The sequence below is a fragment of the Vicugna pacos genome, chromosome 2, assembly GCF_048564905.1.
Source record: "Vicugna pacos chromosome 2, VicPac4, whole genome shotgun sequence".
NCBI classification, from domain to species: Eukaryota; Metazoa; Chordata; class Mammalia; order Artiodactyla; family Camelidae; genus Vicugna; species Vicugna pacos.
In genome coordinates, this window is record NC_132988.1 from 54,863,709 (window position 1) to 54,891,663 (window position 27,955).

The following is a 27,955-nucleotide window of genomic DNA, read 5'->3' on the forward strand; positions in this document are numbered from 1 at the left end:
ATCAAAGTCAGTTTTCTGCATGTGCTCATGAGGTTTTTAAAAAATGAATTAGACATGTACATTCATTCTCCTCTGGATTCCAAAAGGGATCAAAAGCATAGTTTCAGACATTTAAGTTCCCAGAGTCTGATCAAACGAAAGACGTATGCTACTAGCAACAAACTTGTGTCCTGTTTAGGGATCACAACACAAAATTTATGAGATGTTTTGCGTGAGACGAAGGTTTACAACCACCGTTTTAATAAAGGAGTGAAAGTTATATGTAATAATCTGATAGAATTAAAGTCTGCCAAGTGGTTACACTCCTTGTTTCATATATTATTTTTGCCACTACTCTGATATTATGAATTTCTATAGCATCTTTTTTTAAAGAAAAAAAATCATACACCTTCATTTACTATTAAAATAATTCTGTAGAAACTCCGGAAATATATTGCCAAAGAATAAAATAATGCCATTTGAGCAATGTGGATGGACCTGGAGACTGTCTTACTAAATGAAGTAAGCCAGACAGTAAAAGAACAATAAATACCATGTGATATGACTTATATATGGAATCTAAAAAAAAAAAAAAAAGACACAAATTAACTTATTTATAAAACAGAAACAGACTCACAGACATAAAAATCAAACCTATGGTTACCAGGGGTAAAGGAGGGCTGGAGGGATAAATCGGGAGTTACAGATTTGCAGATACTAACTAGTGTATATAAAATAGATAAACAATAAGGTCCTACTGTATAGTACAGGGAACTATATTCAATATTTTTAATAACTTATAATGAAAAAGAATATGAAAAGATATATATGTATAACTGAAACACTATGCTGTACACCAGAAATTAACACAACATTGCAAACCAACTATATTTCAATTAAAAATTTTTTTAGAAAAGAAATATATTACCATAACTTTTGATAGTAACATTTCCTGCACATCAAAGTTCAAGTAAAAAAGAAGTATTAATGTTTTTTTATGACTTTTGAAATATACAGCTAATAATTTCCTTATTAGCCAATAGGAATTCATTATAAGCAAAGGGGTAGTGGAAGTATTCATATTGCTATTATAAATGACAGTAGCAGCTACATGGGTTGATTTTGACTATCAACCTAATCCCAAACTTCTCACAGGAAAAACCTCCCCTGCCCACAATGTCTATTATTGCCTTGTGGTCATCTTGATATTGGGTGACTACACACCCCACCTGAGGTACATTTGATTATTTTTAGGGTCAGCAGCCAATCAAATTCTCTCTCCAAAAAATTAAAAATAAGAAACAGTGAAACTTTTATCAGTTAAGTCTGGAGAGGTAAGCTGAAAAGGTCTTGGAATATCAGGAAATGCAGACACTATTTTGGATCATATGCAAAATAATGAGTATGTCTGGGGAGGTAGACTCCTTTATATGCCCAGCACTGTAGCATGCACTGGGGATTCAGCAGTAAACAAAGTAGATGTGTTTTTTTTCTTTTAAGAAGCTGAGCTTCCAGCAGGAGAGTGAGATGTACTATGGTACATTATATGTACAATAAAAGAGAATAAAACTTACAGTGAGGGGTTGCATCAAGGGCACCTCATTTAATTTGAATTGTTAAGGAAAACTTAACTTAGGGACATTTAAGCAAATGGATAATCAGAATAGAAAAGCAAAGAACTTTCTAGGCTGTGGAAACAGCATATGTGAGACTCCTGAGGAGAGAGACGGCCTGGATCATTTTGGAAGGAAAGGCCTTTGTGGCTGTTGAGTGGTAAGGTGAGCTGCAAAGGAGGCGGGGGCTCACTGACACCCAGCTGTGCAGGCCGTAGGAAGGTGTGGGTTTTACCCTAATGCAAGGAGTGTCCACTAAAGACTTGTAAACAGAAAGAAGGGAAGACACATGGAGGAAAGAAGGAGGAGGAAGAAGGAGAGTAGGACCCTCACAGACACAGACGAGTGGGAGCTCAGGTCCCCTGGCCTCTGGGTCCCAAGAGGCCTGTTTCCTTCAGCTTCTCTTTACGTCTCCGTTCAACGTCTTTTCTCTACTTAAGTTTCTGTTCTTTTGTCCAAAATATCAATACTAATAATGTGATTTTATACGAATAGTTCACTAATTATGGAAGGATTGTGACAGAGATGCTATCAAGCTGAGAAACCAGTTAACCCAAAAGCCACGGCTTCTCCAGTGTTAAAAGTGGCGGGGCCTAGAAATAAGAATTAGGTTACTCTGAGCCCACAGTCACAAGATCATCCTTAGACACTTTAATATGAACACACACACACACACACACACACAAATCCATTAAGAAGGACAGAGTAACTATTTTACAGATGGAGTAAAGTATAATAATCAAGACCAAAAGAGTCCATCAGGACTTAAAATGTAGCATAAAAAAGCTTGATAGATGATTTAGCTGATTTTAACTGTCAGCACTTTGTCTCACTTAGATTTGTCCAATGTCCTGTATGAACTCTAAAAATAGATATGCACTTGAAAAGTTAGGGGAAAACCATATTCATTAATTTGTTCCTGGCAGTTCTAAGTCAATACAGATTTGTAAAATGTTACTTCAGATTCAACTGGCTCACAAAGACCCCCCCCCCAAAAAAAAGAAAGAAAGAAAGAAAGAAAACTAATTTGAATTCCTCTGATCTTTCTAATACTATTATTCTTCCAGAAGCCTTCAAGTATTCATAATTTAAAGACTAAAATGATGTATGCACAGACATATATATGTGTATTTATATGTATGTGTGTGTATATATATGACTTACATATATATATTGCCACCACTATATATTTAAAGAAGATAACGTCTCATAAAGAAAGGTAAAACCAAATAATTTTGAGTTTGCAGTTAGTAGTTATGTGAATGTCTATTTTCCAATCTATTCTGCAGAATTTAAGTTGAGAACTATAATTTAGCCACTTTCCTCCCAGGTAAATTACCAGAGAGATCAAATTTCTTACATCTGTGATGTTTACCACAACGTCCAGTTTCTGCCAATTAAAAGCCCAACATTAATTGTTGGAAGTGCCACATAATAGCTGTAGTAGAAAACATTTTAAACACACAACCACATTTATACATTTAACAGCTGTGTTGGTCTAACAGTTCAGATTTTCACTATATTCTGCCATATGGTAACAAGGATCATTTTTCACTTAAAAATACTACCAAAAATTAATGCCCTATAGCAATACTACTATTCTAATTTTCAAACTACACATTCAGAGCCATGTTTCTCCTCTGGCTCTACACTCCCTATCTGCCTTAATTCTACTTAAAATATTTAGTAACATAGATTTAAAAAAATTTTTAAATTAGTGTCAACCAGATCAAACACAAATATTACAACAGGAAACCTATGGAATATGACCTGACAATGAAGAGGCAGGATATAAAATCTGGGTTATATAAAACTGTAGGGCCATGGAGACTGGGACCCATTTTTGTTCATTGGGTTTGGGGTTTTTTTCTGTATTTCAGAAGAGCTGCTTCCAACTTCCTATCTCGCCTTTTTTTCCCTGTAACTCTTTATGATGAGAATTAGTCCTAAAGACAAAATGTTGACTACTAATTTTTATTTTACTCTGATTGCTATAATAATCTATTACCATGATTTTATGTGGGGGTGGAACCATAGAAATGTTCATGTATACATTTAACAGAAAGCTAAATAAAACATTTCACCTTTTTAAAGAGCAGAACATGAGGCCCATCCATGTCAGGAAGGGCACATTGTTGTCACCACTGTGTTATAACAACAAACAGAAAGAGTCCTTTAGTTTTTATGTCTGTCAATCTATCACCTTTATAACCTCACTAAATTCCTTCGGGAGAACTTAAGAGGAAGGGTAGTGACCATAATAATGCCTTCATACTGTTTACACATCGCACTATACTCATTATGACTGCCTGTAATTCTCCGCTGTCTTCTGAGAATAAAGGAGCAGGGCAGTATAAAAGCTCAATCTTTAAAATTATACATTTCAAATAGAAACGAACACTATAGATTTTCCCCACTGCAGGTCATATTCTCACTTTTAGAAGACAATTCCACATTTCATGATCCCTAACTTTAAAACATGCGTTTCTGAAGCCATCACAATGTGCCAAGATAAAAAACACAAAGTTCAAAACTTACCGAGATGTACCCTTGCTTCCTTTTTCCTAAGCCTGTGCCTCCTCAAGTAAGACATTTCAGATAAGATGGAAGCAGCGATAAGACTCAGGCTGATGGACCACCCCCAACCCAGGTCGCCCCAGCCACTCTGTGCCCCTTTCCATTCATCGGGACTTTGCAGGGCTTCATACCATTTAAGGCAGAATCGAAGTATTGCACATATTCCTTCCATAGAACTTTTTGGCTTCCATCTATTTAAATACCTACATATTTTTTTTATCAGCCTGAAGCTCAAACTCTCCAAATGTAGCAAGTTGTCACTTTGAAACACATGGACTTTGAATAAGTATTTAAGGTCTCAGAACATTAACCTTGGCTTTGTCATTTACTTCAGAAGTCTTGACCACTCCACTTGTCTGTGCTTCGTATTTACCTGTCTCTGTGACCATCTTTCTCACGGAAGGGCACGCAAAATTAATGACCATAAAGCATTACACGTTGTCAATGAATATGCAACTTCAATAGTCAAAGCTGCTTAGTCCTGGTTGAGCTCATAGTCCCTGTCTACAGAATACTCTGTTTGCATCCAGGCAAAATCATAAAAACCATGAAACTTTTTTTTAAGGTTACAGGAAGAGAAATTCCTCAAAAAAAAGTTAAAATTTCAATGGTGACAGGCAGGGAATATAAATCATGATTCAGTATGTCAATCACATTAAGATGAGCTGTGGAGTTCTTTTAAAGTCATGTCTCAGTTTACATTTCCAGACTGTCTCCTACTCCAGTATAAATTAACATTATTAACAATGATACTAATAATAGCAAATCCTCAGACAATACTAAGCACCTGACACTATTCTAAGTGCTTTATGTGCATTTACTCATTTAGTAAGCAAATCAATTCTATGGTTACGTATTACTATTATACCCAATTTACAGTTGAGAAAATCAAGGCACCAATAAGACACCTCATCTGAGTTTACACATCTAGTAAGCAGCAGAGCTAAGACTCAAACCCAGGCATTCTGGGTCCAGAGTTCATACTCTTAACCACTATGTTATAGAATAAGTTAGTAAACACACACAGACCCACACAGGCACTCACACGAAAGGGCTCTGGACAAGGAATTAAAAAGGCTGTTTCCCAGAAGAAAGCAAGGAATGTCCCTGGGCTTCAACCTTCCCACTGGAAAAGCAAGACAACTACATAATACTATTTTAAGGGGTATTCTAATCCTATCATTTATGATTCAAAGATTTAGTCTGCAGCATACAGCCCCTTTACTTTTGATTGACTTAACTCAATAATTAAACAAAGTATTCATATATTTCAAGGAAAATGCTAAAAGAGAAGGAAAAAATCACCCTCAGGCAATCAAGAAATAGTAGTAGCATGAATAAGGACTTCACCTCATATGTATCATGCTTTGAGTTCCCTGCAACATTCTTAATTCCCCTGAGGTCTTTTTACCTCTTCTAGAAGGTACCAAATTATAACAATTCTTGGAAAGTAAACTAGTAAACCAGGTAAATGAACTACTAATTGTTCCTTCATTATCAATACACAAAACTTCTTTGAGTTACACTTTTCTATGCTAGAAATTAAAAGCATTTTTTCATGGAGCCAAGCCGCACAATATTTAAATAGTGTCACAGAAAACTTTGAGATTATGAAAACAATCTTGTAGGTGCCAATCGGAAATACATGCCCATTGGTAATACATGCTTCTCAAGTAAACAGTATTGCCAAATTGGTTGTATAAAATGCATTCACAAGTATATAAGGTTGAACTGTAGATGCATTTCGATCTCATACATATTCTCTTTGTCACCTGGCTTAATTTTATGAAACTGTTACTTTCTTACTTCCAATCTCGTGACTCGTTGCAAATCACTGTCACAGATAGCTGTTTCATATTCATTAAGTTATCTTTATCTTAACTTGAAAACAGTTTACCTACTTTTATAATTATTCTTATTTAAAATAATTCTTAAAAATTGCTATTCTTTAGTCAACTTTATACAAGAATAATTCTTCGGGATAAAATGATCACTAAGCAAGCCCCTGTTCTTAAATGTGGATAAACATCTGACACATATTCACAAATTATAATTATTGCCATTATAAAACTAGAGATCTACTCAATGCATCCATATAAAAATTGCAATGAACTTCAAAGTTAATTAGCTAACCTATAAAGAAACTAACAAATTCAAATTAAAATGATCAAAACAAAGTTTATTAGAATTGTTATTTTCTTAAATTCTTCACATATGAACTATCACAGTATGTTGACAATCAACTTCATACTCAAAGTTCCAAACGGGACTGCATTTAAATCTTAATTGCTAGAGAAAACAGAAAGTTTGCTTCCATTTTAAACAATTCTAGTACACAATCTAGAAAGCTTCGCTGAAACAGAGAAAGCAGTAGTTACAGAGCAGTTGGAGGATGGGAGTTGGAAGTGTTTAGCCACTGAACTTCTGCCCTGAACTTTCCCTTCTGTGATAAAAACCGCGAAACCAGACAGTAACAGAGCCCCCTGTCAGCACTGTACTGTGGGGCACTCATCTTCTTACCCCGTGTGTGCATGGACAGAAGAATGAGCAAGGAAATGTGAAGCTGCCAGTTTACTTCTTCCAGCCAACCCACTGCAAACGGAGAGCAGTCAATGTGACCCGCCTGTTTAAGCCTCCTGTTTCTTGCCTTTCCTTCTTTCACTGAGACTCCTCTGCTGCCACTCTTGTCAGAGCTTCAGGCTAGCCTGCCAACAAGCCCTAGACAGGACCGTGAAAGACAAGCCTGTTACAAACTGGTTCTGTCACCACAGAGACTTCAACTGATCACCTCGTGGGGAGGACAACAAAGGGCGGTGAGGACCCCAAGCCGGATTGTTTTCTTAAGAAAGGAGCCTGACCCAGCTGCCCACACAAGGGCCAGCACAGGCGGGACTTTGCTCTGGACTGGCCACGCCAAAGCCCCCACACCTCCCGGGCAGCTGCGGGGGAGTTCCAAAGCAACACACACCTACACTTTGCTGTCATGCAATTGCTCATTTCTTTCGTCAAAGCTTTTTTCTCTGCTAGGGATTGTAACTGTTTGGGAATTGTAGAAAGACAAGGAGAAATAAAATTTTTCTTTGATAAAACGACAGAAACACGTCACGGTGTCATGTTACAGCAATTTTCTCACTACATCAAATTTAAAGAATGAGGCAAATGCCTCTAAGTCATGTGCACAGATACAAAAAAAGGGTCACATGTAAAAAGCATCTTTAATGAGTACTTCAAGTTAAAATATTTCAGTTAAGCTACTCACTAATTTGAAGTGACTATAGTTTGAAGTTTCTTATATAGAATAGAGTACTGTGACCTAGCCAATTCGATTATGTAATTAAAACCAAGGTAAGTTATTCAATTTTTTTAGATGTTAACTGTAACTGTGGCTCAACATAAACTATGAACATTTTGTAAAATTTCAATTTTCCGTGATATTGTGAGTGACCTTTTTCAACACTAAAAGAACTTTCTCAAGGACTATTTGTATTCTTTTATTCTGGGAACTGTCAATCATAAAAGAAATGTGTAGAAACTACAGTATCACCAGAGACAAACAGAAGTAATGAAACCTAGTCAGTTTGCACAATAAAGAATTTATGATTATGAGAACAGAGACATAGTTCCATGCTTATATCTAAGATAGCATCAGAATGTGTTTACCTGAAGTTTTAAGAATTTTTTTTTTTGGAAAAAAAATCTCTGCCATCTTCTCATTTTTGGAAGACACCCCGACTTCTCTAAACACACCAGCACCTCCCAGAACTACCTTCCTAGGTGCCATTCAAACCTATTCTCTTGCTTCGAGTAGCTCAACAGTTGCTCTTTAGGATTAATGACTACTACTATCACTCCCACATCCTCAAGTCTCAGTTTCATGAGATGGAATTTAATAGAAATGCAGTATTTTTAATCACACAGAAAATTATGGCATATTTTAAGCTTAAGAGACTACACATTTTGCATTTCACAGAATCTATGCAACTTACTTGTCAGGAAAATCTGTTCGGGGGTAGTAAATGAGATAGTCTTTCAGTATCATTTATCCACATCCCTTTTAGCTAAGAAGGGAGATTGAGGCATATTAAATGAATACAGGGTGATCAGGAACAGAGGGGCAGTACAAGGGAAAAGCAGACAAGAATTAAGCAGTAGACTCTCTTGTTCAAACCTTCTATATTCGGCTCAAAGCCACATCACAACATGGTTCCACTGCTAATTTGGAACCTAGCCTTGAGCTCTGGGATGAGGAGTGAACGGCTGAAATGTGGGACAGCTCCCACTGCTCACATTTCCCCAGTATGGGCATCCATAAATGGTGCAAAGCATGAAGAGAGAAGAGTTGCTCTCTCCCTAGAATCCTAATTCAGTTCAAAACAATCCATATCAGCAACCATTTCTGATTCTATATTACGTGCTTGCTAGCTGAAGTAAATGCACTCAGGAAGTTTACAATACCACAGAAAAAGTTTTATATATATATATATATATATATATATATATATATATATATATATATATATATATAAAATAGAGAACTAAGGTAAAAAGGTAAGCTGCTCTAAGATGAAGTGCCTTCAAATGGAACAAAGATGGAAAATCACAGTAAGGGATGGATTAGACTGGGCCAGAAATTGAAAGCAGGGCTGGATGCTGAAATACAAACTTAATTTATACAAAGATAGAGGAGATGGAAAGGGAGAAAATTATATGAGCAAGGATTAGAGGCAGGATTAAGTATTTCATTTGTGCAATAGAATGAGAAGGAAAATCTTACTGGAGCAGACAGCTCCTATTAGTAAATGGCTGAAGAGAAAGCTAGACAGAGTGGAACCAGGTTGTGCAGGATTCTGAAAGCAGGTTACAGACTTTAGGCTATACATTATATAACTAACCAAAAGGCTTTTGAGCATGGACTGGCTTAATGATTTTTTTTAAAAAAAGTTTACAATTTCAGAATATAGGATGAGTCTCTGAACCTAAACTTCTAACTAGGTGAGAAAGTGAAAATTAGAAGTGTGAGGAGAGGCTTCCACTTAGTTGACTGTTTTGATAATACAGACGTGTTTCTTTCATCTATACTACTAAGAAATTTAAGAGGTAGCCCTCTTAATTCCCTCTATTTTGCCTTTATTATTTAACATACGCTGGGTGTCAACAATGAAGGAGATGTTCTATACAACGCATAATTAAATTCCAGACAAATAGGATCAAAGATCTTTAAAAAACAAAAACAAAACTCATAATGTAGATCAGAAATCTGAGTGAGCAAAAAAAAAAAAAATCCAGATTTGCATATGATTCGGCCCACTCACCTTAAAATTCACACCAAATGAGTCTTCGAAGAAAGCTCTGAGAGAACATTAAAAGAAAGGTCTCCATTTGAAAACACACATGTGTGAGAAGGGCAAGGGAAAAGAAAAGGACGAGAGACAGCACTACCAACAGGAGCAGGACATGTCGTTGCTATACACTATTTGTAGAATTCTTATACAGACCCACTCATGCTAGATTTATGGAGTCTGTGCTGTGAAGCAGAGAGAGCCTAACTACTATCTGAGAGAACCCTGGGCAAATTATTTCAACTCTCTGTTCTACAGTCTGCTCATTATCCAACTGGTAAAATTATTGTATGAATTCTACAAGTAAATGAATATAAACTACTGAATACAGTGCCCAGAACACAGGAGGACATCAGAAAATGGTCAGCAATTTCCCGACAAATCTCACTAATCACGCTCCTGGCTCTTGACCAAAAAAAAAAAAAAAAAAAAAAATTAACAATAATGTTCCTTAATGTAACATTTGCCAAACTATTTCTGTCACCAAAAAATGTGATCACTAAAACAAGAATACAAAATATACCATAGGTTAAACCAAGGTTTTATAAATTTGTATTATACCCACCAAGGCAAATATTTATTTAAGCCATTTATTTTTACTTCATTTAGTAAGTAATCATGCAATTAAAGCAGAAGTACACAAAATAGCTTTAAATTATGAGACTACCTTTCTAACAATTACCATTCATGACTTATTTTCACAAAGAACCTCCCTTAGTCTCCAGATTTTATGTATTTATACAGCTTTATAAACTGTCACTGCGTGTAGTGAATGGGGTAGGAGAACATTAAAAAGACAGTGCCTGCCTTCAGGACAAAACCTACCCTGTAATGGGTGAGGACAAACAGCCAAATAATGACAATGCAAAACCGTAACTGCCTGCTACGCTGAGGGAAAGTGGAAAGCACAGTGGATAAACAGAGATTAATTCTGGCCGGGGGTGAGGATCGGACTTGTGGGGGAGAAGCATTTGAACCGGGTCTTCAAAGATAAGTAGGAATTCAGTGGGTGAGGGGAGGGCAAAAGAATCCCAAGCAAAGAGAATCGGACAGCACAGACATTTATGAGGAAGAAAAAGAGCAGTATCTGCAGAGCACACGAGAAACCGGGTATCCCTAGAGAGCAGTGAAATGAGGCTGGAAAAGGAGGCTGGGAGACACTGGGGAGGAAGGGCCTTACAGCTCCTAACTTGATTTTGATTTTATCCTACATACACTGGAAGCAATGCCTTGGTTTCTGAAGGAGGCGTTGGCACAGTTACCATTGTGCGAATAGACTGCAGCCAGTTCGTGCAGCTGATTACATTTCGAAAGAAACTAGTAAAGTTTTTGAGATAAGATGAATATTTTCCTTTTTATGTAAGAAAATACAACAGTACCCTTATCATTCTTCATGAGAACAATAAGGTGAGTGTTATTTTCTTTCATACCTCAACATCTCTGCTAACATTGTTTGGGACAACATTTACGTTTCAATTAAACTTCTGTTCAAACACACAGGCACATAAAAACAGCAGTTATTTCCTTTTCCCTATTAGAAGCTAAAGCATTTTAGGTCCCTACCATTCCATGGAGATTTGCAGTAAAACAGTTTTCAAACTTTCATACTGGTTGTGCAAAAACTAGGAAAGTGTGCTCAGAATTGTACTGGCTAAGTCATTTTATTATTCTGATTTTCAGCTATACACATACGTAGTGGACATAAAAAGTTACTCCATTATGGAGGGAAAAATGAACAAGAGAACTCAAGTGTACAAAAACTTTTTTTCCCCTGACTTCAGAGTTTACAAAGCCACAGCTTCAGCCCGCTTTCAGGCTGCCTCCTGCCTCCCCACCCTGTTCTAATTTGCAGCATTCCACATCACTAGTCATTAACAACCCGACGTTCCCTTCAGCTGCACAGTGAAAGTCCATCACATCATTACAAATAAACAATCCCTTCCTCCCTCCAAGGAGTGACACATTATTCTGAGCACGTCTTCTCTCTGCTTTCACTGCACTGCCAGGTCCCCCGTGAGTGGGAAGGGGTAAAAAAGAGAGAAAAAACTATCCCACAACTTGTCTAAAGCATGTAGGGGATGATTTGTGTTCTAACTTACGGGATGTGACTGTCACCGGTGATCGGCTTTCAGTCCTAGATTACATGTGATAAGGGCTGACCTTCTTTAAGTATTCACACATTATGCACTCATGGAGAGCGGGCAGGACACAAAAGTCCTTCAGATGTTCTGGACATCAATCAAGCGCACAGCATGGAGCCTGCCAAACTTTTCTTCCATTTACTCAGGGAGAGGAAGGGGGAGTCCAAGGCAGACTTAATAAAGTTTAAAGCTATGCCACAGTATATTTGGGGAGACCATTGTTATTAAAAGGGTGTTATTTGAAAAAAATTCTCTATAGTTACCACTAGTAACAAAAAATTTCACACACGGAGACAACGAGATTTCACTTCAGCTTTAAAATGTCAAAATCTTTACTTATAAACCAGCTTTCATGGACTTTAGCCGACTGATTTTATTTTTTCTGAAATAACTGTTCACTAAGTATATAAAACAAAAACTAAAAATATGAATTTTTATAACAAGCATCATAAAAGGTATCCATTTTGAGGCACTGAAAAAACAGTAGAGTATCTGTTATAAAATACTCTGAACATATCTTTACGTAAATTAAACTTCAATCAATAGCATAAACCACTTTTCACCTAATACAAGTATCATCATTATTAACAGGCAAGAGCCCCAATATTATGAAACAGACATGATAATATCTTCTGATATAAGCTTTCGATGTTGGTCTTTTATCATTGCTACTTCCCACAACTCATTAAAAGGATTTGAGATAGCTTTTGAAAGAGAACAAATAAGCCTCAAACTTTATTCTCCTAAGATGCTGTAACACTGTGTACTTGGAGGGCATAATTTGGTCATCAGCACAACCAAAACCATTACAGTAATACACTTCATGGCATTTTCTAGCAGAATGATATCTTAAATCTAAGACAGTTTCATTTACCTAGGGATTGCAGAGTTCTCTTTTAAAGCTCATGTCAGACAATGAATATAACAAGGATGTGGACAGCCTGCATACAAGATAAGACTAGACACAAAAAGCAATCAACATTAAAGAGTAGAAGAGAACTAAAGGCAACTTACACGATGAAACTACTAATGAAAATCAACCTGGTGAACTTGTTAAGATAAGCTAACAAGAAACAAAGCAAAACAAACCTCCAGGCTGCCCCAGGACCCCTAAACCCCATATAGGCATAATTCTGGCTCAGTTACTACCTGGCTTCCGTGTTATTCAGCTAAATGCTAAAAAGGTCACACTTGTACCCTAGTGATAGGGAGCAAGTGATACATACAATATGAGATTATTCTCTGTCATTCACTACAGAGAAATCCATCAACCTGGTCAATACGATTATCTCAGGTCAGACACTAAAACTGAATGTGAGGAAGATGCCTTGGCAGGGGCTGGAAAGTAACAAACCCAGAGAAGATCAACAGGTTATTTCTAGACAGATTATAGGACAATGGTGATGACACACAACACTTGGTGACTTTTACTCTTTAGGCACAATGCTTTGTATCTCATCAGTGTGTTGCCTCATGAATCCTCACTGCTTCCCTGTGTGGCAGGTAACAACATTCCCATTTACAGACGAGAATCCTGAGTGTGCCTGAGCCAAGGAGGCCTGGAACTGGTTAAGGGTAGAGAGGGTCAGACACCAGTACATCACTAACTAGGGACCCATGTGTGTTTGCTCTGCAAGAAATAACTGGGGAAACAGTGCATGTGGTAGGTGCAGGACTCAGACTCTGGGGGCTGGTGAGACTCATTCAGGGAACATGACTGCCTGAAGGCTGGAGCAAGTGAGGGGTCAGGTATCCTGAATCCCAAACCTCTCGATTCAGAGGACAACAGACATGCTGGAGGCCATAGCAGTGAACGCAGAGGGCAGTGGTTTCAGGTGCAAGGAGAGATGGACCTCTCCTCCAGAGGATGAACAGTAGTTTATAAAAAGCATATTAATAATAATTAAAATAATCATTAATGTAAAGCAGTGTCATGTATACATATTTTTAACTTGCCCAGCAGCCCTCCAATGCAGGTGTTATTAAACACATTGTGTCAGTGAAGCCACTAAGGTGAGTGAGGCCCCTCAGGACTGAGAGGCTTTCTCCCTCGAGCAGACCTGTGCTTCAGGAGGTACAGCGAGGCAACACCGCAGGCTTAGAAGAAAGTGGATGAAGGAAGTCACAGGAGCCATGTAATGTAGTCCACCTCTCACCACATGAGTCTGAGTTTGTTTTAACAAAAGAGGCTGTTTTCTCTACAGCATGAGAAGGCAGTTGAGAAGATATACTTTGCCCCAGTTACAAGGAACCATGTGATAAAGGGGGTTTTGTTGTTTGTTTAAGTAACAAACAGAAATACCCTAGTATCCTAACACTTTGGCCCCAGATTTCTCAGAATTAAAGTTACACACTAGAACACACCAAAGCTACTACCTTGTCTTACTGAAAGCTCTATTCCAAAGGATACTATCTTCTTTATCAAATCAGTGCTAAAGCATCCCTGTGCATAAAATCAAAACCTATACTGTCTGTATCCCTTGCTAGCGACTAGAAAAATCCGAACCTACTTTCATATCAAAATCAATGTCTTAAAGAGGATTACTATCACTCTTATTTCATCTTAGAGTCAGTTGTGCCTTAATTTCATGCATATCCAACTTGAACTGATAATAAATAAATTGAAAACAAAATTTTAAATAGAAAGTATATTAATAAAATTTTATTTTATCTTGTATTTTCCTTGTAAATCCCTCTGAATATAATTTAGAAGGAAGGTGCATATTAGTTTACACATAAAAGGGATTATAAAAGGAGTTAAAGTACAGCTGTTATTTAAACATTTGAAAAGTCTATGTTTAAGTTCACACATCATACAGAGACAGCTCCTAGGAAATCCGTTTTCCACTCCTTGGAAAATACATAAATATATATACATTAGAAATTACACAAGACAAAGTTTCTTGAAGTAACAGAGAAGACATTCATAAGAAACATTTTAGTTTATTCAGCACAGAGTAGCTTCCCCGTAGTACTTTCTCAGCAGTAGTGCTGCCAGTATATGACCGACACGCTTCTTAGCAGACTTAGCTCTTAGTAGTGTTTTAAAAATTGATGCCAGAATATAAACAGTACAAAAAGCTAAATTTTAAGGTGATATTTAGAATCTTTGTGCATGCAAAAATATTTTCAAATAAAAGTAATAATGCCACGATTTTCAGTTCAGATTCATGCCATGCTCAACCCTTCATCTCTTCTACCAGCAGAAGTCAACTGTGTACACTGAAGTATTTTCCTAATGACAGATGGTTGATACCAAAAGGATGCCTGAAACATACTGTATCTGTATACATACACACACACACACACATATATATATAACTCCCTCGTCTTCTTTCACCAGTCTCCAGATACAAAACACAAGTGCTTAGTGTCCTGAATTTTTTTTTTATGAAAAATGACATTTTCTGATAATCTCATGAAAGCTTTTCTAACAGACTCCATAAACAGAGAACTTTCACAAGAATGAGGGTTGGTTTGGCTGTTTAAACAATTAGTTTGTAAACAACAAATAAATAAATATAAAGAAACCCCACATATAGACCTTATTCAGAGAAGGTCACAGTACAGTGAAATAAGACTTCAGTGAAACCCCTTCTTTCTGTGCTCTATCTAGAGCAATGCAGCAAAATCAGAGGATACTAAATGTACATGGAATGATACAAGAGGCTTAAATTATGGAGGTAAAGAGGATGAGCTTTACTGATCATAATATCAGATAAAACCAGAGACATATTTAGACACAAAATCCCTACTAGTCCAATAAAAATATATGAAATTGTAATACAATTCTTGTCTAATATAAAAGCCTTGGTTACACAGGCATTCCTTTATCGTGCTCTATGTTTTTTTATTATAGTTAATCAGCACTTTGTGTGGTTATATCTGCTACTAGCAAGCACCAGCTGAAAAAGAAAAATTTAGTCAAGCAGCGAGTTACTTTAAGGATTATGACAAATGAAACATTCAAATTAAACCTTAACCAACCTGAGTAAAACTTGCATTTCTCCAGATGATTTAAGGCCCATTAAGGTGATCAATCTGATTTAAATAGTCACTATGATTTCCACTCTGAGGTCTCCCAAAGTTTACAGCAGAAACACTTCAGAGTCCTCAATGTATCTCATTAGCACCTCCACCAAAGGATGTACAAAGAAAAAAGGAAAAGAAGTTCAAAAGCAATAGCTGCTCATTTAGAAACACTTGTCTAAAAAGGATTTCTCAATTTTTCATTAAAATGTTACGTATGTAATCAGAAACTGACAACTGAACAAAATATTTACTTCACTCTATGAATTAAGGCAAAAGAACTATAAGTTATTCATCGAAATTTACCTCCTGCCTCTTCAGTAAAGAAACTTGCCTCACTTTGCATCTGTTATCTAACATTACATCTTTGTGTTGGTTTTCACATTATCTCTTTCTGGAAGTTTATTAACAGAAAGAGCCTATGGAAAGTCAACGCTTCTCTGAATTGCACAAGAAAGCTTTAGATTAACCTCATATTGGGCTACAAAAGTATCAAAGAGCTGTGAGTCCTACAGCAGATGCTTCTGATGTCCTTACAAAGTCTTTATGATGGTTTACAAGGTCATATAAGAGGTGGCTTCCAGTTGTCTCACTAAGTGGGCTCTTCTCCCGCTGCTCTCCCTCTTTCTCATCCTGTTCTTCAAACACAGCACGCATGCTCCAGCTCAGAGCTTTCTGCCTCCTACCCCTCCGCCCAAAACACTCTTCCCTTACGTATCTACTTAGCCTTCTCCATCACCTCCTTCAGGTCTTGGCTCAATCTCACCCCAGTGAAGCCTATCCTATTGCTCTTCTTACGACTACAACCACCCCCAACCCCAAATCCCTCCCTGACCCTCCTGGACCTCTATTCCCACCATTCTAATAAAATTCTTCTTTCCAAGGTCAACAGATTCAACAAATTTTCCTTAGGCTGTTTTACTCCCCCCCCCACCCCACCCATCACCTTCTAACCACTATGTAATTCACTTACTTACTGTATTTAATGCTAACTGTCTAGCTTCCCTCACCCCTCTAGAATGTAAGGACCCCAAGGGCATTACTGATCATTGTCCATTTTGCTCACTTACATACCATAAGCACCTGAAACAGTGACTTTTTGGAAAGTATTTCCTGTGACCAGTCTTCTCTCTCTCTTCCTAAAATATCTGACCTTTAGTGCCACCTTACTCTCATCCCAATTACTTTTTCCTTGTAAATATTTGCCCTCTGGATTCTACTCCCATCATTCTAATGAAATTCTTCTCTCAAAGGTCAACAAACCCAATGAATTTTTCTCAGTCTGTATCCTTTTCATCCCTAGGCAACACAAGGCACCCTTCTTAAAAGCCTCATTCACTTAAAAGTAAATTGAACAAATACGATTTACTAGGTACTCACGAGCAGCTCTTCCTTTGGTTTCCATAATGAGGGCATATTCACCCAAGTTTCTTCCTCTCATGCTCGTGTAAATGTAGGTAATCATGATTTGTTCCCAATGATCCCTTCTCTCAAATGTATTCCTTTGTAACACCCAGGCTTCAGCTAATACAATTTCAACTACCAGGATAGATCTTTTTTTGAACCACCACCCCATATTTCCACATCCCACTGCATGTCTAAACATTACTCCTCCTCCTGCCGCACTTCAAATTCTACCTCTGTCAGCTCTCTCTGTCAGCTCTGTGCCTGTTATTACACTTTGCAGCCAACTGGCTTTAAGCCCTTCTCACTTCCTATATGTTGGGCATCTTCCATTTGTTTGATGCAGAGCTCTACCAAAACAGAAGGTAAAAAAACAACAGACAAAAACCAAAAAATGGTCACACAAGCACTTTTTTACCTCTCCTGTAGCTGGGATCTGACTGCAGGACTGGCGCTGGTAGGAGCAGCAGCAGCTATATTCATCCCAAAGGCAGCAGTGCAGCAGCCCTCACGGCAGCATCCAGCTCTAGCGATGCTGATGTGAGCAGGGCAAGTTGGGGTGTCTAGGCTCTACTGTGGGAACAGCTGTGTCCCACAGGTAAGTGCTCGGGTGGAATTTTAAGTACTCTTCTAAGCTATGTCTCTTTCAAATCCTGTTCTCCTATCATCCTGAAAAATCTAAGAACTAGCAGAATATATTCAGGAAGACCCAGTTGATTCTCAGCAGAAGTAGATTTTTCCTCTTCTAACTTCCACAGCACTTTATCACCATCACTTCTATGACATTTATCTTATCAGTTTACCCTGTATTGTAACTATTTGTCTCCTGTCTTTCCCACTACACTTCATATTTCCTTAGGATGCCTGTCATTCACCTTTGTCCATGCTTTTAACACCTCCCTTCTTGTCTACTGCAGATACCTTCCAAAAAAAAAAAAAAAAGTCTGTATATTCTCTTTTTGGCTCAGGAAGTTGCTCAAAGTTCTCCTTTTCCTGCTGTTGATCTGACAAGATTCCACCATTTCATTCCTGGAATTACCTGCAATTCTAACTTATTTAGAAAAACCCTGGAATCTCCCCAAATTGTCTCTTAGGTTATTCTCTCATTTCCATGCACTAAAGGCCCTTTTTACCTTTGCTCCAGCAGCATACACAGAGCATCAATAAGGTTGCCAAGAGCATTCAATGGGGAAAAGACAGCCTTTTCAACAAATAGTGCTGGGTAAACTGAATATCTACATGTGAGAGGAAAATTTGGACCCTTACTTTCTTACACTATGTACAAAAATTAACTCAAAAAGGATCAAAGAATGAAATTTAAGAACTAAAACTATAAAGCTCTTAGGAAAATACATAGGGAAGAAGTTTCATATCATTGTATTTGGCAATGATTTCTTGGATACAAATCCAAAAGCACAAATAAAAAATAATAAATTGGACATCAAAATTTAAAAACTCTATGCATCAAAGGATACAATCAATAGAGTGAGAAATCAGCCTAAGGAATGGGACAAAACATGCAGATCATGTATCTGATAGGAGGTTATCATCCAGCATATAAAAGAAAGCCTAGAACTCAACAACAAAAACCAACAACCCAGTCAAAACATGGGCAACTAACTTACACAGACATTTCTCCAAGGAAGATCTATAAATGGCCAACAAGCATAGAAAAAGATACTCAACATCACTAATCTCTAGGGAAATGCAAATTAAAACCACAATGAGACATCACCTCATACCCATAGGATGGCTCCTTTCAAAAAAATAAGATGTACAGAAACTGAAACCCTTGGGCACTGTTTGTGGGAATGTAAAATAATGCAGCCAGAATGGAAAACAGTACCAAGGCTCCACAAAAAAATTAAAATTGAATTACTGTATGATCCAACAATTCTACTGGATATACACCCAAATGAATTAAAAGCAGAATTTTGAGAAGATATTTATACACTTGCATCACAACATTATTCACAATAGCCAAAAGGTAAAAACAATTCCAGAGTTCTTCTACAGATGAATGGGTACACAAAATGTGTCATATGCATACAATGAAATATTATTCAGCCTAAAAAGGGAAGGAAATTCTGATACACATACAGTATGGGTGAACTTTAAAGATGTTATACTAAATGAAATAAACAAGTAACAAAAAGATACATGTTGTGATGATGTTCGTATGTTGAAGCCATAACCCCCAGTGTGATGGTATGTGGAGGTGGGGCCTCTGGGAGATGATTAGGTTTAGACAAGGTCATGAAGGTAAGGCCCCCCTGATGGAACTGTCTTGATAAGAAGAGCAAGAGAGACCTGAGCGAGCTCTATTGTGTTCTCTCTCTGCCACGTAAGGACACGGGAAGAAGACAGCAGTCTACATGCTAGGAAGAGGGCCCTCACCAGGAACCGAATGTTCTGGTACCATGACCTTGGACTTTCCAGCCTCCAGCACTGTGAGAAATAAATGTCCGTTCTTTAAGCCACTCAGTATATTGTACTACGTTCTAGCTGCCCGAGCAGACTGTTTCAACTTTGCAAAGATGAAAAGAGTTACAGAGATTGGTACAGTGTGAATGTACTTAACACTACAGAATTATAACATGTAAAAACGATTAAGATAGTAAATTTTACGTTATGTGTATTTTATCAGAATTAAATTTTTTTAAGACTTTTTTTTTAAGGGAAAAAACCCCTTTGTTTAACAAGGCTTCCAGGATATCACATCCCAACCTGAGTGATCAGAGAGTTGATTTCTTACCTCTGCTCCATTCCCATCCTCTGCAAACCGCTGTCAGAGTGACTAGCCTTTTAAAATTCTGCAACATACCACCCTCTTTAAATGGTCCAAGCACCTGCGAACAGAAGTGCGAAAGATGTACCCCGCCTAATTCTTTAATTCCATCTCTTGCTACCCTTCTCCATGTACTTCACATGCCAGTTGTAACTTTGTATTTCCAACTGCAGTCCTCTCTTAAAGGCCAGCTTCTGTCTCAACTCTTTTCAATTCAGTTCAGTAAGATTTCATTGAACATACAACATGCATTGAACACTGAGAGATAGGATACATAAGCTTAATTAATACCTCTGTTCTCAAGAACTTAAAAGTCCAGTGGAGGGACACTCATAAAGAGATCATGCAACTACTGAATACATACTTCAGTGTTGACACATAAGTACAGGTTGAGAAATACATGTGTATATATATGTATATCTCAAATTCTGCTTTTAAAATTTCTTTCATATTTTCTGAAGTTTTCAAATCAATGTGCAATATTTGGATCTTATTTTTTAACTTCATATTAATATTCTCAATTTTTATTTATATATGGCCCATAAATTGAATTCCTACAGTAGAAATAATGGATTTCTAATATCTTTTTACATTGAAACATATACTTTTGGAAGCACATATTTGCCACCAAACAGTGCATCTTTAAAAGGTTTTAAAGCTTAGAATTGTGAGCTTCCTTGAGAGCAGAGATAATATTTTTATAGAAAGGAAAAACTGCAGGTACATTTCTTAACACTCCATTTATCACTTTAAACTTAGATAATTTTGCCTTTTTTCTGGTTTCATAATTAAAGTTTCTCCTGCCATTTAGAGTAAACACAATTCCAGCCACGGGAGACAAGAATGACCAGTTCAAGTTCAAGGGTTCACTGCACATGAATATCCATAAATGCCCCTTGACAGTCTTGGTAGTATAATGAACCTTGCAATTACTCAGCAGGCCATCACCACAATACATGAACATAATGCTTCCAACGTCAAACAACAAAACATTATACAAATAACACTAACCAACTGTTACAGTTCACATAGGGCTTTTGGAAACTAATTAAATTGCAACAGTTCCTCTTAAACCTTTATAAGTTTGCAAGGAGTTTTGCTTTATAGAGCTATGCTTATGGGAAATAATTAATAGAAAAAGGTGTTGGCATTATATACAATTGGGAGATGCCAATTAGCAAAACCCTCCTTCAAAATGACACCAGTTAATTCCAGCATGAGCCCTGGAGTGAAATAGCCTCTCTCTTAAACAAATGCCAGTGCCTCATTGTCTTTAGGAATGTCTCCAATCATCCTATATATAACCTCCTGGGGTAAATGCTTCTGGCCCTGCCTTCCTGTTGCCTCTGCACTGAAGAAATTATCTTCATTAAGTTAATTCATCTGAATAATAGTATGCTTTCCTTTACTCTGGTGGGTCTTCCACTGTGGTAAGTTTACTTCGGCAAGACAATCTTTGACATAGCAAAAATTACCATCAAGTAGAAAGCAATACACATATAAAAGATCATTAATTATCAGCTCCTCTAATAAAAAGTACAGAACATATCAGACAATATATGCGTACTTGCGCATAAAAGCAGGCATCTCATCTACCAATCTGATTATCTGTGTGGTTTGGAAATTAAAGTACAAGACTTAAAATGAAAAAAAATATATATTCTATTTAAGATAATCCATGTTAACTCATACTTCCCCAATCAAGAAGCTGAAGACTGCTGACACGTAAAGTACACTACAATGTATAAGTAAATTTATGATTTTTAACTTGGTAAGTAGCTACCCTCTGCTATTTTCATCACAAAGGGTTTATTGTCACTCTGGACATTTTCAGTATAGGCTTGATGTGATGGCTCAGCGTTTATCATCTAGCTCAAAAGGAAAGAAGAATAATAAAGCAAGCTGGGTTTCCCTCTCAGAATCACATTGTGAGGAAAAAGCACGTAGGATCTGGTCCTGAGAAATGGAGAAATTTTGGTTTTCTCTCCTCCATGCTTTTCATCAGATAACTTCAGATAACTGGTTGAACATTTCAGACTCCAAGAAACTAATCCATGAATCCATTAGTATTTTCACTTCTAATTTTATTTTTGATTTTTTAGTAAAGCAAAGCACATAAGAAAAAATAAGTTAATTAGGAAACAGGTTCCTCTAGGTTTGGAAACAAGTATTTCTTTTCATCGTGTTTTACAAACAAAGCTAGCCAGTCTTGTGACCTTAAAAGAGTATTACTCCTGTTTGAACTGACCATAGAGAAAGAAGCAGTAACCTGCACTGTGGGTAACTCTGAGTATGTAGTTAAGGAAAATCTGTTTTTGGTTTAAAAAGTATAGACTTTTAAAATATATATAACTATAGCACACTCACCACAATTTTAAAAAATGAGATTCAGGATAATCCTGATAATTATTATTTTTATCTAAAATAACATAGACCTTTCCGGAGGAACTTTTAAGGTCATCTAAAAATTATATAAACATTAAAGGATTTTTTTTCATAAAAATGAAAAATACTAGTAACAGAACTAATAAGATACAAAATATCTGGAGTAAGAAATGATAAGAATTATGCTTAAAGTGGATGGAGTCAGTGTGGACCGAAAGTTATTTGGTAACTTTACAAAGGAAGTACTTTACAATTATGTTCTGAAGTTTATACCTCTGTAATATGAGGATTGTTCCTTATATTAATCATTTGGGGTTGAATTCCTTAGATTATAGAATCAAACAAATGATACATTTGGTGAAAATGTTATGAGTTAAAAGATTCTAATATCAACCTCCATATAACAAAGTTACGTTCTATAAAATCTGCGAAGATACACTGCACACTTTGATTATACAAGGGGCCCTGACATGCAGTCAGGTGTACTTGTGACACATAAAAATGCCATCATACATCTAAGCTAGCTACAATAAAACTGAAACAAATGTTTAACAATTATATTTGCTATCTTAAAATAGGTTATTAAGACTGTCTTTCAAATTCATAGCACAAATCTGAGAAACGTTCTTTACTTTGTCTTGATAAATAAAACAATGGTAAACAGAGATATTAAGAGACTGTTTCAGCGAACTGAGACACTGATCACAGTTCTACAACGGATATTCAAAAAAAAATGATTCCTAAAAAAATATTTCTGAAAACCACTATGAAATTTAAAAACGGACTCTGAAATTCATCCCATTCGTTTTCTCTTCTAAGCATATATGAACCTTCTGAAGCAACTTCTGGGAAACAATTCACGTACAAAATGCTGAGTCTGTCAAGAGACCTCACACTCCCACAAAAATGAATGAGTGAATGAATGAAAGCCAGCCAGCCAAGTTGCTCCCATTCTCACTCTTCACAAGAGAGATTTTCTGTTCACAAATCATGAAATCTTTCTTAAATGCTTTCTCTCAGGTCTCATATCCAATCCATTGTATTAAGACCTGGTAGTACTAAATCCAAAATATATCCCAAACCAAACCACTTCTCACCACTTCCACTGCAAAAACTTTAGACCAAGTTATGATCATGTATCTTGCAGAAACCTGTCTAACAGACTCTTTAGCCTTCTGATTCCACTATGCCCTGCCACAGACTTTCTCCACCCAGCAACCAAAGTAACATGCACAAAGTGTAAATCACATATAAAACTTTCAATTATAATCAAAACCACGTGCGCTACGTGGCCTACATGATTTGTCTGCTATCTGCTTCTTTGACCTCATTTCCTATCACTTTCCCCTTTGTCCGAAATATCCCATGAATGCTGCTTTTCTGCCTGCCCCTCAAACACACCACACTCACTCCCTTTCACAGTCGCTATACTCGTTCCTCTATCTTATTCTCATTACTTAGATTGCAGTTCCATGGCCATCCTAAGAAAAGCAACCACCAACTTTTCTAACTATTTATTTATCTCAATCTGGCTCGACAGTCTTTATTTGTGTATTTAATGTCCATCTCCTCCTGAATATCAGCACTTTGGGAACAGATACTCCGTCGTGTTCACTACAATATCCAAAGCATCAGTAACTGTGCCTGGTGTACAACTAGCACAATTGGTGTTTATGGAATGAATGAAAAACTGGATGATCTGTGTTTGCATTGTACTTACAGATACAATAAACCCTTGTAAATCATGTTCTAGAATGGTTTGGACCACAGACTGAGTAACCAGGTGGGCAACCCTCACAGCAGCAGAGGCTGTGGGTTACAGAGGAAAGTATCAGGAGTGGACACACCTCTTCCAAATCCCAGGGGGCTTTTTAAGTTCTCCCTAGCACTGCCCTGGGAAGGAGGAGACAGCCAGTAGAATTCCAGAGGGTGTGGGGAACCCTGAAAGACACAGACCCAGCAGATACAATTTTAATCTGAAATGCAAGAAATACCTTCAGTTGTCAAGATCATCTGTCATCATGAAAGAGAAAAGGGAGTTTTCTAAAAGCAAGATCAAATAAATTGATATTACTTCTTCCTTTATAGGACAAAGAACATGCAGCGTGCAAATAAAGACTCTAATATATTAGCTACTAGAGTCATTATTCAAGTAGCTAAGAGTGTTGGCCCCATGGGCTAAATTACACACAGATTCAGCAATTCTGAAATCAACAGTACTATTAATAAGCAGTGTCATCTTGCTGGATTTTAAAATAGAATTTTTAGTATAGTGTAATGAAAAGTGCCTTGGACTAGTGGTCACAGATTTCAGCTCTACTGCAATTAATACCTTTTAGCATCAGTTCTCGCTAGAAAACAGAAATCTTCTCATTCCTCACAATACTATCATGCTGAATAAATGACGTATCATATGTGAAAGCTTGTAACTTGCAACATACAGCACATTAGGACTTCTTGTAACATATACTTCTCATTCATGTGTATAAGCATGCATATGTTGAAAGACATTTTGTGTGAGAGGTCTGTTTCATTTGCGGCATATGTTTCAAAGCCAGAGATCCAGAAAACGTATTACACAAACACATATGAACACATTTTAAAAGTGAGTGTTGAAGGCTTGCCATCATTGCTTCTAGATCTGAAGTAAGTTCAAGGATCTCTGACATAAGAGTTGGAAAAAACACATAAATTGAAAACATTTTACCAAACTAGAAGTTTTGTTGGCAGGCATGTGCTTCATAGAAGGCAGAGGTCTCTGAGGAGAGGGAAGAAAGGTTAGGAGGAAAGTTGGGGGGAGGGAGTTTAAACTGGAAACATGTTAGGTTTCATTTATTTTGAGCCCTATGGGCTTTTCATTGGAAGTGGGAAATACTCTCATATAAGGAGAATACAGTTAGTGGCAACCTTACTGTATGAAAGATACACTTACTGTGCTTATGGAAGTAAAGAAAGCCTTCAGGGTTTTTCTCAACTGTAACTTTAGAGTATGATCCTACTGAGTCGTGTGCATTTACTCTGAGCTCCAAGACACCGCTGGTAACCCATAAAACAGCACTTCCTGCAATAAGTCAGGTTGCTCTCCTTACCTCTGTCATAAGGAAAATGGACTTCAAATTAAATCTGACTCATTTAAACTAGCAACAGTAGTTTTATAGTATGTACTATTTTAATACCATTTTAATAAAATCCCATTTAGAACTCAATTCCCTATTTTTTTTTATAAACTCAAATTTCACAAATTGCACTGATGCCACAGAAATGGACTTTCAAGTACATGTACTTATAAACATCACAGAAATAAAAATATTTTCCTGTCATCAAAACTCTGGACTGTGTGTATCATGTGACTTTTTTTTTTTAATTGAAGTATAGTTAACTTATGGTGTTGTGTGAGCCTCAGGTGTACAGCAAAGTGATTCAGTTATGCAAATACATGTACATATTCTTTTCCAGATTCTGCTTTTTCTTTATAGGTTATTACAAAATACTGAATATAGTTTCCTGTGCTATACAGTAGGTCCTTGTTGTTTATCAATTTTATATATAGTAATGTGTATATGTTAATCCCAAACACCTAATTTATTCCTCCTCCCACCCCAGCTTTCCTCTATGGAAACCATGAATTTGTGACTTTTTAAAGAATAAACAGCAAAGGTCACCTAGGTCTTCAAGATAATTTCCTACAATTTCATATTTTGTCTTGAATATTGAATACCTGCCAAAATTCATAGAAAAAAACTCTGATAAAATTTATATATGCTTTCTAATATCATTCTAGAAGAAGCACAGTCTAATAGAATTTGAGAAATGCTGATTAAGGCAGTTACTTCATCTGTGTGGTTAGAAAACAACTGTTTTGGAACACTTACCAGTAACAGTGCACAAAAAGAGATTTTCTAACAGCCACTACCTAAGACTTGCTTCCAAATGGGGAGTTTTCATATTTTCTTTCCAGTAAAACAAAGTGGCCCTTTAACAACCATATGGCCCTGTACTCTAAAAGAAGTTTCATTCAGCATCTATTTTTACACACAGGTTTCCTTATAAAATATACTACAGCTCCCAAGCTGAATGAGCCTCCGTGTTTCTGCAAAGTCTCCTGCCACCTAACAAGCTCCCTACAGCACTGCTGGCCACAGTGCCCGTCCTATTTCTTCTCTCCCAGGGTCTAAGACATAAAAATTTACTGAACTGTTTTTCAACAAGTTATTTCTCATTTATTTAGAAAGCTATTTTGGGGAATATATATGTTAACAGAAATCTTTCTCACTTTTTACACACTCAATATGCATTAACTTTTCTGCTGAGCTCTTTAAATATAATGTGCTTTACCAATAATACCTGAAAATAGACCAGTTCAAAAAGCAAACATCCCTATTTCAGCCAATGTTCACGCAGCATTAACAATTTTAAGTTTCTTAGCGACAGTGGTGGGTTCAGAAATATTTTATGCTCCATCACTTACATATGCCCTATATATTGAATGTATAAGAATATTACCTAATTTTTAAATTTTGACATAGTATGTCTGCCTTATTATATATGGAAGTCAGTACGAACTAATTTAGAGACTTTAAGAAGACCAGTGATGGATACCAGAATGACAAAAACGGCATTTGGTCCAGGCTATTCAGCATATATTTAGTTGTATTAATGTTATGAAAGACAGATACTAAGCAGACGAAAGGTGAACTGTTTCATCTGGGATCCAGTTACTGTTTTCATCATAAATCAAATACTTAATTTAAATATTAACTACTGATCATAGGTTAACAAAAAATCACGTATGAATAAAAGATGAGGACAAATTTTTCCAATCAGATGAACTGTGGCCTGAATTGAGCTACTGGGTTAAAATCCTCTTGGAACTCTCTAACATGTACACAGGTACTCCACACCAAGGAAATCACATGGGCCTCATAAACACAACAGCATGTAATATGGCACCGAACATCATACTGGTCATACTGTATTCCTTCTAAGTCAAGTAAATACTTTCTTCAATTTTGCATTTATATTCAGTTAAAAACTCAAAGAGAAATCTATAAAGAATTTTAACTGCTATTTTCCATATTTCAGACTATTTCCCGAGTCACATTTTTCTCCAGTTTTCTTCAGAAATTATCGACACAACACTGTATTAGTTTAAGGTGTACAGCATAAGGATTTGCTATATATGCACATTGCTACATGATGACCACATTTTAGCTAACCATTTAGTTTACATTATTTTAGTTAACAATCATCATCTCACATAGCAAGTTTTTTCATTCCTGCAGGACGAAAACTACAATATGAAAGGGAGAGAAAAAAAAAATCAGGAGACTGCTATTTATCAGTCAACCCCATACCTGCCTAACTATGTATAACTGTTTCCTTAATTGTATAGCATTTCTTCACAAAATCTCCATCATCTTCACAATCCACTGACTATAAATGTGAGTGTTTCAATAGTAGAAGGCATCATTACTGGGGCAGATTTCTCAATCCCCAAAATCCTAACACTTGGGGCCACATAATTCTTTTTTGTGGGGGACTGTCCTGTGCATTTTAGGATGTCTAGCAGCATCCATCACTTCTACTCACTGGATGCCAGTAGTACCCCTTCCTAGTGGTAAAAATTCAAAATGTCTCCTGACATTGCCAGAACTAATCCTGGGTTGAGAACCACAGATTCGGATTTTCATTATAATGTAA

The 27,955-nt window shown here is 36.8% G+C and overlaps 1 protein-coding gene across 5 annotated transcripts in view; it reads right to left on the minus strand.

Annotated features, from left to right (window-relative positions):
* BMPR1B (bone morphogenetic protein receptor type 1B) overlaps window positions 1-27,955 on the minus strand; it is a 411,794-nt gene that overhangs the window by 92,917 nt on the left and 290,922 nt on the right. Inside the window, exon 1 of one of the 5 annotated variants that reach the window (XM_072940346.1) lies at window positions 19,838-19,896. The exons of the other annotated variants lie outside the window; for them this stretch is intronic. The gene's annotated coding sequence lies outside the window, so the exon portion shown is untranslated. Of the gene's footprint in view, window positions 1-19,837; window positions 19,897-27,955 lie in introns of those variants that run through there. 5 annotated transcript variants of the gene reach the window in all.